Genomic DNA, 16,447 nt, shown 5'->3' with positions numbered 1-16,447 from the left:
GGGGTAGAAAAGCATGTATCGCTGGTTACCAACTGCTGCCTCCTGCTGGGAGCTCCTGAAGCTGCTTTCCCGTTCTCTCTGTCAGCCGAACTCAAACAGGAGTCCATGACAGTGAATCTATTCTGCGTTAGCTGATGGGGACCTCCGCATGTATCTCTTCTCATTCTCTGTTCTCTGTCAGTTTATTATTCCATTTGGTGCTTGGCTGAGTTCTTTATCTCTTCATTTGATACTTCGGGTACCAGGAATGACATTTGTCTCTGTTTTACTTAGCGTTTTAGGTCTGCTGTGGAAGGGCGGTGTGGTCCTTCTGTCTATGTTGACATGTTGTCTGGAAGTCCAATTCAAAATTTTTATTTTAAAGAAACAAATATTTAAAAAATATTTCATTATTAGTTTTGATCACTAAAATCTTGTCTTCAATCAAATTCATCACAAGAAAAAAAGAAGACCTTTCCACTTGCTTGTTCCCTGGGTCTTCATCTTTGTGGCACTTAAATACATTTACACAAAATGATTTACTGAATGAACATTTGCTATATTTCCTTATCAGAAAATGAATCTTCTCTAGTTGAGCAAACCTTTGCAAAAAAAAAGTAGTCTTTCTCCACTAGTGTTAATCATCTTTGTGTGGGAGTAGGTTCAAGTATGTGTTGGCTTTGGTGGCTCAGTGGTTGAAAGTTTGGCTGCTAGCCAAAAGGTTGGCAGTTTGAATCCACCAGCTGCTCCTTGGAAACCCTATGGGGCAGTCCTCCTCTGTCCTATAGGGTCGCTATGAATCGGAATTGACTCGATGGCAACAGGTTTGGTTTTGAGTGTGTGTGTGTGTGTGGTAGTATTACTTAAAAGCCACTGTGATCTACTTGTAGCATGCTCTAAATAAATATTTATTGAATGAATAAATAGAGACTTAATTGTTTAGGAATCTTAAATTATACATATTTATAATTTTTTTTTTTTATATATAATGTCTGCTTTGGTTTTAATTAGTTAGTTGTGAGTTTATCCTATCCTGGGAATAGACTGCCTATGTGCACTTCTTTCATATTATATTGAGGAATGTGTTTGTACTGTGAGTTACGTGCTTTATTAATTGATTTCTTTATTGAGTGCTTAGCATGTGTCAGGTATTGTGCTAAATGCTTTGATATGAATTGCTTTGCATTATCCTATGCTAAAAAATTTTTTTTTCTATAGAAAACTATTAGTATATGTCTTTTACATATGAGGGAGCTGAAGCTTAGAGAGACTAAGTAAATTGCCTAATCACCTGGCCTGTCAGTGTTGAGAGTTGCTGTTGAAATCCAAGAAGTCTGCCTCAATAGTCTAGACTTAACATTGAATAGCTTCCACTTGCTAGTTACATGCTTGTTAGAAAGTGAGGCTATTATCTCTTTATTATCCATTTTTTTTTTTTAATTTCAATCTTAGATTCTCAGTTAAATCCTAAGCTCCATGATCATAATATTGACGTTTACAGGACCCAGGCTTTGGCAAACTTGTGTCCCTGCAGTGATGCTTGGGAATCAACACACTATTTGTTGGGGGAGTTTTTCATTTTTTCCTTATTTTTACTTATCAGTAGCAGGGGTGGCCATATAATTTATAATCCAAACACTGATAATGAAAGAAGATGCTGTTAGTATTTCAGAAGGACACATGCAGAAAATGGACCCTATGGTCACTCATAGCCTACAGGGAGGAACTAAATACTTACGGATGTTCCTTCCCAGGCATAGCAGTAACACCTGCAGCAGGTTTGTATGAGAAACAGAAACTAACTTTAACGGAAATAGCTGTGTTTAGCATATGCCACATGAGTCTCACTATGGCCAAGTAGACAATTTAGTGAGCTTGAAGATTACTAAAGCATCTACTATTAATTAATATTTATTAGTACAGTATTCAAAGTATGATACCCAAATTATAAGAGAAACTGGAAAAGAATATCATGGTTTCGATGGCCTGTGAAATGAACTGGACAATTCTTTGAAATCTTTTGATTAATGCACCATAACAGGTATATAACGATAATATCTGTGTGATTCTCAATGAATCAGGAAGCTTGCTGTTTACGTGTGCCTTTACAATAACATTTGCTTATGAAATCAGTGAAGTCCACTCATGTATAACATTGTCAAAATTTCTTTTAATCACATGATTAACCGGTGACATCTGTATTTTTAAATCTCTCATTTCCCGAATAGGAAAATGGTAGGGGAATCCACTTAGGGTATTGGTTAAAATATACATATTATTTTGGTGTGTTATCTATTATGCTTAATAACTTTTGTTCATAGAAAGTTGATTTTGTTGTTTAATTTATAATTTACTTCATAAAATAATTTAGCATAAATCTTTATTTTTCTAAGGTTTATTTGATAAACTAATAAAAATACTAGATTTTTACACATATAATTAATTACAATGCTATTTAATGCCACCAAATGGATATTTAAAAATATGATTATATTAATTGCTTTTGTACCTCTATCAAGATAGAAATTTGACCATAAATTTTACTTTTTAAAAAAATTAAGAACTATGGATTTATTGTGACATGCTTACTAATAATTATAATGTTTATGTCTAAACTCTCATCAATGCCTTTCTGTATTGTGTAAATAGCATAGAAGATATCTGTATCAAAATGTTTTTAAATGTTTTTTCTGTTGCATAGAATACAAAGATATGTCTACTATGCAATTAAACTCACTAAAATTTATTCTGTAATTAAAAAATTTATGTGGATACTGGATAAAATATTCTGAAAATTTTTAATTACTAATAATGGTTTAAAAGTGAATTTACAAAGGCAGTAGATAATAGAAAACATCAATATTTTTTATTTGTATATATTCATAAGAAATTCACTTTTCATTAAGACCTATCATCCTTCTCAAGCTCACCTAAAAAGTGCACCTAGAACTGAAACTTCATATTTTGACACATCAAATAGGAAGTCAGAAAGGAATTTTCAAAACATAGCAGGTATGTTTAAAGGGAAACTATGACCTTGATATCAATGGGCATTTAAAATGAAATTCATGTAGTAAATTGCCTCAAATACTGCATAGAACAGAGCTGACAGAGAGAGAAAGCCTTCCCCTGGAGCTGATGCCCTGAATTTGAACTCGTAGTCTACTAGACAGTGAGAGAATAAATTTCTCTTTGTTAAAGCCATCCGCTTGTGGTATTTCTGTTATAGCAGCACTAGATGACTAAGACAGTTCTGTATCTTGGTTTAGGAGAATATATGAATCCACATATGTGCTAAAAGACAGATCTGTATGCACACATTATACCAATGTCAATTTCCTTGTTCTGATATTATACTACTATGTAAATTGTAACTATCGGAAGGAACTGGATTAAGGACCTCTCTGTACTATCTTTGAAACTTCCAGTCAATCTAAAATTTTTTCAAAATGAAATGTTAAATAAACCAATGTTTGACTTAATTGAGTAGCCTAAACATTGTATGATTAGAAAAGAAAATGATGGAGATTTTATTTAAAAAAAAAAAAAAATTGGTTCAGGTAGAAAATCAACCTAAAAGATCAGCTAGAACCATTGGTGAAAAAGCAAAGTATAGGGTCGGTTACAATTCCATGTGCTTAGATTGTTGTTGTTAGGCGCCACGAGTTGGTTCTGACTCATAGTGACCCTTTGTACTACAAAACGAAATACTGCCTGGTCCTGCGCCATCCTCACAACTGTTGCATCCTCTAACTCTTGCACCTCCTCCCCTCAAATATGTTTTTTCTTCCTATTTAAATAAGAATACACATTTAAAAGTTCCTCCCCGTCATTGAATAATTGACAATATTTATGTACAAACTTGAGAAAGAACATCTGAGCATAAAAATCTTTATTCTGTGTTATTGTCTCTATTTAAGGGGTAGAAATTACTTATATTAAATCAAATATTTTGCTGTACTTATCAATAGCAAACATATCCACTGTGCTATATGTGATATTTTGGAAAAAAAGACATTATTAATGTTGAACCAAAATTTTGCACATGTACAAATATATATCTGAACACACAAAGTACCAGATTCATATCACTTCCCAATCATAATCATATTTACTCATATGTTTATTTTTTTGAATAGGTGTTCTGGAGCTGTGATACTAGCCACAATGTGGAGCAGCAACTAAGCGTGATCACTCAGTGTGACAACGATTTGCAGAGGCAGGAGACAGCTTGTGGATAGATACAGCATTCAGCAGCACATGTTTACAAGTCAGACAGTCACCAACCTCTTCGATGACAGCCTGTTTGCACCTTTAAGAGTAAGGTAGCTAAGGAAGCACTACAATTCGATGCTTTTAAAACTACTCTTAATACTACAAAAAGCTTGTCAAATTATCCTATAATTCTGCTCTTAGTGATGATCTGAAGGTTAGCTCAGTTGGGAGAAACAAAAACTTTTAGCCTAAGTACAAAAAAAGATTGTTTTAGAACATAAGTATATTTTAATTAAAGAAAGACTGAAGTTTATTTTTTAATTTTATTACAGTCTGGAAATTCGTGACAGAAACTATACAAATCTATTTATAGAGGAGAAACCAAAATTAGAAAAATTAATGTTCAACCATGAAAATTAAAGTTCTATTCATACGCCTAGTAAGTAGTGCCTTGCTAATCCCCATGGCATTATTTCAAGCTTATAAATTCACTGTGAGAGAACAGTTTGAGCTCATGATCCAAAATCTTGTCCATTAAAGCCAGTCATAGAAAGAAATGGTCATGTTCCCTTGTGAAATGGGAACAGACATCATCTTGTTTTTGGCTCTTAATCTGACTTTAAGCCACATGAAATTCATCTTTTTTGCTTTGCTGTTTTAATCATAGAAATTTGCCAAGTAATAATTCCTTCGTATCTCTCTCCCTGCCATTGTCCACACAGACTAAATGGACTTCAATTAATGCAATAACAAGTTTCACAAAAGCAATCAGTATCCATTGGATCAAACTTAGGCTGGAAGCTTTTCAGCCTAAATGATAGTTATTAAAAGACAGGAGCTGAAAGCCCCTGCATTGGGCTCACTTAAGAAAGAATGATGCCAAAAGTAGGACCCACACACAGCTGAACATTTGTACAATGCTGGGAGCTGTGGCAGCAAGTTTTACTTTCATGACCTTTGAATTGCTGAGATCGTATATAAGAAAATATGTTCATTTTGTATTAATATTCCTTTTACACTACACATAAGAGAACGTGGTACAGTTTACTAGGTTATATCTGCCAAAATTTTTGCTAACCAGGATATGGTGAGAGAGAAAGTCGGGTGTCAGCCAGTATTTTCCTTTGCTATAGCCTCAAAAATCCCAATCACTTTCATTTGCCGTAGGAAGCTAAGGTATCTAGAGAAATAACAACTGATAACCAGCTGGTTTTCTTGGAACTGAGTGACAGTTAGGCTAAGGAGGAAAAAAATGCTTTTATTTCTACCAGGTGGGTCTCCAGAACAAATTCTAGTTTTGCGGTGGGTTTGAAAGACACAATAGGAATTGCAAAATTGTGGGCAAGAAATTCCTGAATTTAAATTGTACAGAGCATCTTTTTCACCTCACTAAACCTCCTTTTTTATGACGATAACCAAGTATTTTTGCAAAAATGATATATTGAAGCCATGTAAGCCAAAAGGAAGTCAAATTAAATATTTAAAATACTGAAAAAAAAAAAAAAAACCAAAAAACTCTCAGCCAAGAATTCTGTATCTGGCAAAGCTTTCATTAAAAAATGAAGGATAAATTATGATAAAAAAAATTTTTTTTTATATTCCCAATAAAAACAAGTAGAGGGAGTTTTTTGTTTTTTAACCAATAAACTCTCCATTCAAGAAATAATTAAAGGAGTCCTTCAGATTAAAATGAAAAGACATTAGAAAGTAATGTATGAAGAAACAAAGATCTCCAGTAAAGGTAATTTCATGGGACTTGTTATGTCCTACAAGACATAAAAGACAAAAACATAAAAATATACAGTTATATTGTTGGGCACATGATATGTAACGATATAATTTGTGACAACGACAACATAAAGAGAGTAGTTGGAACTGTAAAGGAACATAAATTTTGTATAATGTTGAAGCTAAATTGGTATCAATTCAAACGAGGTTGTTGTAAATTTAGTATGATAAATGTAATCTCCTTGGTAACTGAAATGCAAGTATGTTAAAAATTTACACCAAAGAAAATGAGAGAGAATCAAAATGGGTCACTACAAACAAATCAACTAAGCACAAAATAAGGCCAGATGGGAAGAAATAAAGGACAGAAAATGTGTAAGACACACAGAAAACAGTAATTACTATACACAAAAGAGGATATTATTGACCCATAAAAAGAAATGAAGTTCTGATATATGTTATGACATGAATGAATCTTAAAAAATATTGTGCTGATAAAATAAATCAGACACAAAAGGAGAAGTACTGTATGACTGCACTCATATGAAGTATCTAGAATAAGCAAATGCATAAAGACAAAAGTAGGTAAGTGGTTACCAGGGGCTGCGGTGAGGGAGGGACAGGGAATTGTTGCTTAACGAATACTGAGTTTCTGCTTCCTCCGGCGGCGAAAAGGTTTTGGCGGTAGATAGCGGTGGTGGTTGTACAACATTGTGATATGTAATTAATGACAATGAATTGTACACTTAAAAACAGAATGGCAAGTTTTGTGGTATATATGTTTTACCCCAACAAAATTACAAAAAAAAAAAAAAGAAAAAATGATGAATGTCAAACCCACAGTTGTGAATTAGAAAACATCAGTTTCTTCTGACAGCATGGCTTCTTTTTAAAATTGAAATTGGCGTCCAAGCTCCTAATTATGTTTCATACAATGGTTAATCAAAATAGAAAATATTCATGCTGTGAAAAAAAATTAGTACTTTAATAATTTAAAACTTCCTATGTTTTTAAAATGACTCTTAGAATGCATATGAACTATTGTAGAAACTTGAGCTTGATAATCATAATGTTTACCAAGAAAAAGATCACCACACATTAGCAAAATGCTAAGTGTGAGCTCAATTTTAATTACTCACAGATGATTGATGTAGTTGACTGTATTCCTTCCACAGTGACTGTCTTTTGAAAGAGATAAAAATATACTCTTGCTTGTATGTTGCTTCTGCTGATCCTTCTAAGTGTTATCGGTCTCGGGGGGGCCAGTGGCTACTAACTTGATTCCTTTCTTCATAATCGTATAGTAAATATTGAACTACAACAAAGAGGAAAAGACAGAAATACAATGGACAAATAATATTTTTAACCAGTGAGTAAGTTAATCAAGGGCGCTTTTGGAGAGGAAGGAGGAGGAGCAAAGGTAGACAACTGAGAAATAAAAGGCGAAGTCCAGGGATGCTAAGAACTGTGGCACAGATTAGAAAGAAAGATAGAAATGGGGCACTGGGAATTAAATGTTGGCCAATGAGTCTGCAGAAGAAAATTGAGCTATATTGTGAAAGATCTTGACAAAACCATAAGGGATTTATATTTTCTCCTATGCATAATTAGGTGGTTATAGATGAAACACAAAATATAATTCTTTAAGTTAAATATATTGACTCTGTATAACCGAAGTAATGGTGGCCACCTAAATCCAAATTTCCCAACACATCCTTCAAAACTGTAACTATACAAATCAACAAGAACAACCAAAAGAACCCATACAAATCCCAAACCTTCAATATAAGCAGAAAACAGAGAATATTACAATTTTTAATTCCTCTAAGTAGAAAAATAAACATGACTTTTTACTAGAGCTATTACTTGAACTACCACTAAAATGTTGTAAAGAGTAGAGGCTTAAGAGTCTGAAAAAACTGTGTGGAAGATGGAAGAAGAGAATAGAACTCTTAAGACTGAATTAAAATCACCTCCAGAACAAGAATATCCACATTAAATGTTAAAATACTGAAAAAGAATCCTGATTTATCAATGCGTTGACTATAGATAAGGGACTTGAAAATATGTGGTCTTGGAATGTTACTGCTTCTAGAAAAAAATAGGGCAAAAAGGAAAAGAGAAATTGACTTCGGAAATTGTGCAGTGAAGAAAAAAAAATCAAGTAGGCGGAAATTTAGAATACCATGTGATAAAAATAAAAATAAATCACAGGACACAAAATCCCTGTCTCCACTGTTCCCCAAATGCCATACATTAGGAAAATTATATTTTCCTACACTGACAAAGCCTAGGGGTGAGGGTGGGGGGGAGGGGTGGCGAGAGGTCACTCTTCAACTGAGAATATTCTAAACCACTCCAAACCAATAGCCCTTTATATGAAAGGCAAAGGCACAAAAAATTTTCATTTCTACAAAGATAAAAATATTTCAGCTTACGAAAATTTCCAACACACACACACACACACACACACACACACACACACACCCCAGAAGGAAGGTGTAACCAACATTTTGAAATAGATTAATATTCTCAAACATTTAGTGATATAAAAACAAAACGAATAATTTTAAATTAGAAATTTTAGAAAAAAATTATTCGGGCTTGTTGCTGTATCCTCTTCTCAGGGTCTTTCGTAGAGCAAAGATTTATAATTTTATGGCATCTATATATCAATTTTGTTTCACTTTTATGGACCATGCTTTTGGGGACAAGTCTAAGAACTATTCCTCTAGGTCTAAGTTCTATAGATTTTTACAATTGTGTTTGCAAACTGTGTATCTGACAAAGAACTTGAATTTAGAATATGTAAAATAAAACTCTCAAAATTGTAAAAAAACAAAAAATTCAATTAGACAATAGGCAAAGGCATGAATAGACATTTCACTGAAGAAGATATACGGATGACCAATAAGTACATGAAAAGGTGTTCAACATCATTAGCCATTAGAGAAAGGCAAAGTAAAACCAAAATGAAATATCACTACAAGGCTATCAGAATGGCTAAATTAAAAAACAAATGATAACATCAAATGCTGATGAAGATGTAGAGAAACTGAATGACTCATACACTGCAGGTGGGAATGTAAAATGGTACGGTCACTCTGGACAGAATTATGTCAACTTTTTATACAACTGCTGTATAGCCTGCTCTTGAACCCTTGGGCATTATCCTAGAGAAATAAACTTATGCCCACACAAAAGCCTGCACATGAATGTTTATAAGCAGCTTTTTTCATAATAGTCAAATATTGGAAACAATTCAGGTGTGTTTCAACAGATGCATGGTTAAAGTGTGGCACATCCATGCCGTGGAATACTACTCAGCAATAAAAAGGAATGAGCTATTGATATTCACAACTTGGGTAAAACTCAAGGTGTTATGCTGAATGAAAAAAGCCAATCACAAAAGATTATCTATTGTATGATTTCATTTATATAGAAGGATTTCCAAAATATATACGTAAGTTAAAAAAAAAGGAAAGAGAAAAATATTAATCACAATATGCTACCTTAAAAAAAAACCTTAGTGTGAGGAAAAAAGGAGAAATAAGAAAATACAGATATATTTGCTTATAATTACATGCACAAAAAAAAAAAAACAGGAAGAAATACCAGAAACTAGTGGGATTCTTTACCTACAGGGAATGTGTGCAACCAGGATGTAAGAATTAAGGTTGTGGGAATGGGTGAAAAGGATGAGGGAGAACAGTGATAATTCTCTGAGTACATTTTTAATGTAGTTTTGACTTTTGGAACCATGTTAATATTTTGCATTCCAAAATGAATGAATGAATGGAAGAATTCAACAGTGATTGAAGAAAAAAACATAGAATACAAACAGGCACAAGTGAATTTAATCGTATTTCAAGTGAATGCACACATACATATACATATAAACACTGAAAGGAAAACAAAACAAAATTAACACAAGTAACCTTTGAACACAGTACTTTAAGTATATACCCTGAGACTAAAAGAAATAACTAGCCTAATGCTAAACTCCAGTTACTAGGTTTTCAAACCACAGTGGGTTGGGGTAGACAACCTTGAAACTAATTTTGGTCTATTCTATCATTGAGCAAATAAGTGAATATTTTGATAGTAATCAGTTTCAGATATATCTGCATTGAAAAGAAGAGTCATAGTGAATATGGTACAGCTTAGGACTGAAGGAATTTCTCCTGGCTACTGCAAGTGCTGCAAACTGAGAGCCCTTAACTGTCAGCAATCCATGGGAATTGTCCTTGGCTAGCCTAATATAAAGGAGCCCTGGTAGCACACTGGTTAAGTGCTTGGCTGCTAACCAAACAGTGGGTGATTCCAACCCGCCAGTAGCTCCATGGGAGACAGATGTGGCAGTTGGCTTCTGTAAAGTTTACAGCTTTGGCAACCCTAGAGGGCAGTTCTACTCTGTCCTATAGGGTTGTTAGGAGTTGAAGTTGACTCGATGGGTTTAGTCTATTACAGAAGGAACCCTGGTGGCATAATGGGTAAGTGCTGGGCTGCTAACCAAAAGGTCAAGTGTTGGAACCTACCAACCACTCCATGGGAGAAAAGACCTGGCGATCTGTTCCCATAATGATTTTAGGCTGGGAAACCCTATGGAGCGGTTCTACTCTGTCCTATAGGGTCGCTATGAGTCAGAAATGACTCGACAGCACACAATAACAAGCCTATTATAGAGTGTGTGATCCAGCAGTACAGTATCCTGCATAATTAGACCAAGGGACACGATCCATGGCAAAGGAAGTGCAGCAGTGGGCACATGATCACGGGAATCAATTGTCCATCACAAACTGCACCACTCAGAAGTACTGAACAGATTGACCGGTGGAACAGGTTTTTGAAAGTGCAACTAAGTGCCGCTTAGAGACAATGAATACTGTGACAGCTTGCCAGAATGCCGTGGTTGTGGGCTGGAATCATCTGCAGGCTTATTCACTCTTACGACACACTCAATGGATGGTTTCAGCTGGGAGTGTCGCCTGGTACACTTACTACGTGGTTACTTAATGTGCTTTGAAATTCTTAAAGCATGTTACTGAATTCCGAGAAGGAGTGTCTTCAGATGGAGTGGCCAGAGAATAACCATTCCAAGAGAATAGTGGAAGTTACATTGCTTTTTATGATTTATTCCCTGAAGTCACATTGTAACACTTCCACAGTACACTATTGGTGAAGTGGGCACAGATTCATCCAAATTTAAGTGGAGAGGATATAGATTCACCTCTCAATGGGAAAAGTGCCAAAGAACTTGGAGTACTCTTTGAAAACTGTCACAGGGGCTAGAAGTAATAACAACTTGGTAGCAGTGAGCAAACCTGGAACCCAGATATTGGTTTCTAAATATCAGTCTCTATTAAAAGAGACTAGGGTTTCTTAGAGAAATGGCCCATTTCAGGGTTGAGGCAGGAAACTGTAGGATAAGCCCTGAATATCTCATTGTGCTAGAAAGCAATAGGGTGTTGAAAGAATGACAGAGATATATCAAAATGACACAGGGCAGCTCATTGGGCTCTCACTGGCCAAATATGGTACAATCTGAGCATCAGAATAAATAATAAAAATAATCGATTATGACCCATTACATAAAACAGTAATCCATAGGTACAGATTAAATGAGGACAAAAACAAACAAACAAACAAACCCCTCCCTAGGATAAAAAAAGAAGAAAAACCCATCACCTTCAAGCTGATTCCAATTCACAGTGACACTACAGGACGGAGTAGAACTGCCCCATAGGGTTTCCAAGGAGCAGCTGGTGGATTCAAACTGCCAACCTTTTGGTTAGCAGCCATAGGTCTTAACCACTGGGCCACTAGGGCTCCCTTCCTACAATTCTGACTAATAAGTGTAGAAGGAATTGTCGAGTTAGAAAACCACCTGTTCAGAAACATTCTAAGAATCATCATTCGATGTTAAACTAGTTGGTGAAAGTAGACAAGAAATAGGATATCTACATACTTTCAAAGAATCTCCCCATAAAATACCTTTTCGTAACAAACGGAAAATAGTAATTTGACATGAAAAAACCTTGGAAGTCACCACTTTACCCAGTAGAGTTAATTTTACCAATAATGCTACAAAGCACTGAGAAGGACATCACCTCACTTTTGTAGAATTCTTGCCAAAAAATGTGAAGGGTTAATCTAAGGATGAAAACACATCAGACAAACTCAAATTGAGAGACCTTTTATGTAATAAGTAAACTGTAACCTTCAAAAAATATCAAGGTCTTGAAAGACATTGGAGAATTGGTCCAAGTTAAAGGTAAATAGACGTGAAACGTGATACTGAAATTGATTTTTAACCAAACATTTTTTCTCCTTATAAGCAGAATACTGGGGACAATTTGCTGAAAATGAATTAAGTTTATAGATTTGATTATAGTTTTGGATCAATGTGAACTTGATAATTTTACTGTGGTTATGTAAGAGAATGTTCTTTTTTCAGAAAGTGCACACTGAAATATTTAGGAGTAAAAGAGCATCATGGCTGTGATGTACTTTAAAATAGTTAGGGAAATACACACACACACAGGGGAGAATAAATGATAAAGCAAACCTGATAAACAATCGCAGTTTTGTTAGCAACTGGGAAATCTGGCGGAAGCTTTTTGTATTATTCTTGATTTTTTTTCTGTAAATTTGAGATTATTTCAAAATAAAAAGTTAGAAGAAATACAATGACTCTTTTATATGCCTAGCTCAATGCCTTATACACAGTGAGTACTCAGTACATAACGTAGTCCCAAACCTCCAAGAAAAATGGGAAAAAAATATTAAGAAGGAGTAATCTAAGTTATAGAGATATGGAGGTACACACACACACATCTATTAAAAAGATTGAAATTGTTAGTTTCTGGGAAACAAGAAAAGGTGAGGAGAGAGGAGTTAGAGAATTTTCTTTTCTCCTTTTGGCAAAAAGATTTATAGAAACCATTGATTTTTAGTTTATGCAATGTATATTTTACCTTTGGTAAAAAATACTGTTAATCAGATATTTAGAATGTATGACCCACGGGTCAAATCCAGACTGCTGTCCGTTTGTGTATCTAAAGTTTTATTGGGACACGTATTGTTGATGGCTGCTGTCTTGCTGTATCTGCAGAGCTGAATAGTTATGACAGAGACTGCAGATCAAAACAGCCTAAAATATTTCCTATTTGGCCTTTTCTAATAAAAAATCTGACCTCTGGTCTAAACTACAATATCATCAATTTAGGTATTACAAAATAACGCATCAAGGTAAAAGGACTGACAGAATTAAGTCAACTAAATTTTTATCATGTCTTCTGTAATAAAGAACAACAAGGACTAACCCATTCAACTGGCATTTTATTGATCGGTGAAGTCGGAATTTTCAAACGTTTTTTCCACGGAATATTAGTCTGTGGATATTTCTTAAAATGGTAATGTAGCTAAACAAGTTTGAAACACGCTGATACCATTCCCTGTCTGGAAAATCCGCATTCCTATTGCTATATTGGGGCCCTGGTGGTAAAGTAGTAAAGAGTTCAGCTGCTAGCAAAATGTCGGCGGTTCGAATCCACCAGCCGATCTTTGGAAACCCTATGGGACAGTTCTGCTCTGTCGTACACGGTCGTTATGAGCCGAAATCGACTCCATGGCAATGCGGTTCTTTTATTTATTTTTCTTGGTTTATTGCTCTATTATTCTTTTCGGTTTATTGCTGTACTAAAGGGCCTTGGTGGCACAGTGGTTAAAGCACTCGGCTGCTAACCAAAAGGTTAGCAGTTCATACTCATCAGCCTCTCCATGGGAGAAAGACGTGGCAGTTTGTTTCTGTAAAGATTTATAGCTTTGGAAACTCTGTGGGGCAGCTCTACCCTGTCAGATAGGGTCACTATGAGTCAGAATCCACTTGACAGCAGTGAGTTTTGTTTTGTTTTAAGCAGCCAGACTTCCCATTTTCTTTGTGGGTAATGGGAATAAAAAAAAAAAAAAAAAGGAATATGTACTTATAATTTGGAAGAGCCCTGGCGACACAATGGTTAAGTTAACTGAAATGTTGTTGGTTGGAACCCACCACCGGCTCCATGGAAAGATGTGACAGTCTGCTTCCACAAAGACTTACAGCCTTGGAAACCCTATGGGGCAGTTCTACTCTGTCCTAAAGTGTCACTATGAGTCAGGATCAACACAATGGCAACGCGTTTGGATTTATAATCTAGTTGGAAATAAAACATGTACAAGTTATGATTTGTAAAAGTACATAATAGTACAAAAAGGGAAAACAATAATAGCCTCTAACTTCCTTGTACAAATTATTTTGGAGGAATTAAAAACAATAATGAAAAGTATACACAAATAAGAACAGAAAATTAACAGTATGGAAGGTTATATGATTAAATTGTAAAATATAAAAATCTCCTCCCTCTGCTTTCCACCATACCATTCCTCAAAAATAATCATTGTTATAAGTTTCTTCTCCATTCTTCTATTTTTTAAAAATTATTTAAAAAATAATTTTTAAAATTTAAAAAATTTTTTCTATTTCTTTAAAATTATTTTTAAAAAAGAATAAAAAAGAAAGCAGGTGTATCTACTTACATGTTGTTTTTGTTGTGGTTTTTTCACACTAGTGGAAGATCATATGATACACATCATTTTGTGCCTTGAGTTTTAAATATGTACTTTTGAGAGCTTTTAAAACTTTTTTTTTTTTAATTTTCTATGGTGGCTGTGTTTTGGTGGCTATCACAAAACTTATTTAACCAGCCCCCTGTAGATATAGAAGTTTTTTTTATTTATAGTATTTGTTATTTGTTTCTATTTTTGCAATTACAAGAATGCTGAAATAAAATCCTTATACAAATATTTGATACAATTTGTATATACATCATACAGTAAAATCCTGATACTGAGATTTCTAAGTAAGAATTTAAAAATATCGCTAACTTAGCTTCCATAAAATTTGCACTATTACATATTGAACAGTGAATGGGGTGTTCTTCCCCCACATTCCCACCAGCAAGGAGAATCCTTTTATTTACGAAGTACTTTTAAATACCTCATACTTGAAGAAATTTAGCATTTTATTATAATATTATAATATGCCTTCCTCTTATGATTTGTATTATACTCAGAAATGAACATGTAAATAGTGCTTCCTTATAAAGTATTTATAAGGTCATTTTTACATAAAAAATGTATCACTGAGTTCAAGGAACTAGAAAACTAGGTAGTAAAAAGAAATATTTCAGTTAATTGTTGACAAAGTTACCACTTTTTGAGTATTAAACTTACCAGTAGAGAACTCCTAAGAATTTCCTTTCCAAAAGTAGAGTGGATCAAATATCAGAGAAAGTATATTGGAAGCGTCCTGTAGGTGTTGTTATTTTTATAAATACTTAATTTGTTTGCTAGAGTCAAATGGCCAGGGACTTGAAACATATCCAAATGACCTCCATCTGTTTTCCTGTTTGTTAGGTAATAATCCTATTGAGTATTTTAGATTTCTCTCAGGAGTATCTTGTTTACACTAGCCACAGGTTAACAATGAGAAGTTAAAAAAAAAAAAAAAACTAAAGGGAAGAATCAGGTGCAGGTTGGGACTATTGTGATTTCACAGTGAAACTCCAGCAACACTTTTGGTAGCTGCAGGTCTGAGAGAAAACTAGTCTCTTCCAAAATGGAGGCTCACTGGAGCCTAAATCCAACTAAAATGCATTTATATGATATATGACGCTCAGTATATGATGTATGAGGCTCAGAATTTACATCTAAAGGAGACTGTAAAATCTTGTAGCCATTGAAAAGTTGGCTTCTTCTCTGTTTTGGAAGGTTGAAGTGTTCTCTTACCTACAGGTGAGAAGAACCAGATAATCTCTTACAGTTTGTTCCCATTCTATGATTGTATGATTTTGTGATACAGTTGGCTTGACTGGCTGTTTTTATTTTTCTAAATTGACTCTTTTCTCAATATTTCATAGACCCAGAATCAAGAATTGACTGAAAATGGACTGAAAATTCCATGTTTACAACTGTCAAAAGAGTAACAGCAAAAGACATATTTAATCACAATGGAAAGGTATGAATGCTGTTTAGGCTGGTTTTCTTGCTACTTAAGGAAAATATCATGTTCATTACTAAGCTTCTTTTGCCTCTTCTCCCCTATCCCCAGCTGGAACACTTTCTTTTCTCCTGCTCTTTATTCTGAAGGTAATCATACTTACAGATGCAGCTAAATACTCCTTATGGAATCATTCTCTAAAAACCTCAGAATTCATTGTCAGACTCTCCTCTGAGTTTCATGGTGTGTGCTTTACACTTTTGAAGACATTTTATTTCAGTTGATTGCACAATCAAATATGCGATAGGCACATTTAATAGAAATAGAAATCTGTTTATCTTATAGATGAAAATAATGAGGCTCATAGGTTAAATAACTTGTGCAAAATTGTCCAACCAGGGAAGAGTTTTGATTCTCCAGAAGTCTAGATTTCTGGATTTCATGGAAGTTGGGGTAACCCACGTAGGCCATTGCCCTGATGTGTCC

General features: G+C 34.5%; 1 long non-coding RNA gene across 2 annotated transcripts in view; it reads left to right on the top strand.

Moving 5' to 3' along the window:
* LOC126064425 (uncharacterized) overlaps window positions 1-16,447 on the top strand; it is a 135,780-nt gene that overhangs the window by 46,117 nt on the left and 73,216 nt on the right. The window contains exons 2-3 of one of the 2 annotated variants that reach the window (XR_007514512.1): window positions 4,119-4,299; window positions 15,882-15,979. This is a non-coding gene — a long non-coding RNA (uncharacterized LOC126064425). Of the gene's footprint in view, window positions 1-4,118; window positions 4,305-15,881; window positions 15,980-16,447 lie in introns of both variants that reach the window. The other variant, XR_007514511.1, reaches the window with a different exon arrangement.

This window comes from Elephas maximus, chromosome 2 (genome assembly GCF_024166365.1).
Source record: "Elephas maximus indicus isolate mEleMax1 chromosome 2, mEleMax1 primary haplotype, whole genome shotgun sequence".
NCBI classification, from domain to species: domain Eukaryota; kingdom Metazoa; phylum Chordata; class Mammalia; order Proboscidea; family Elephantidae; genus Elephas; species Elephas maximus.
The sequence above is the reverse complement of the archived record's forward strand: the minus strand, read 5'-3'. Positions and strand labels throughout refer to the sequence as shown.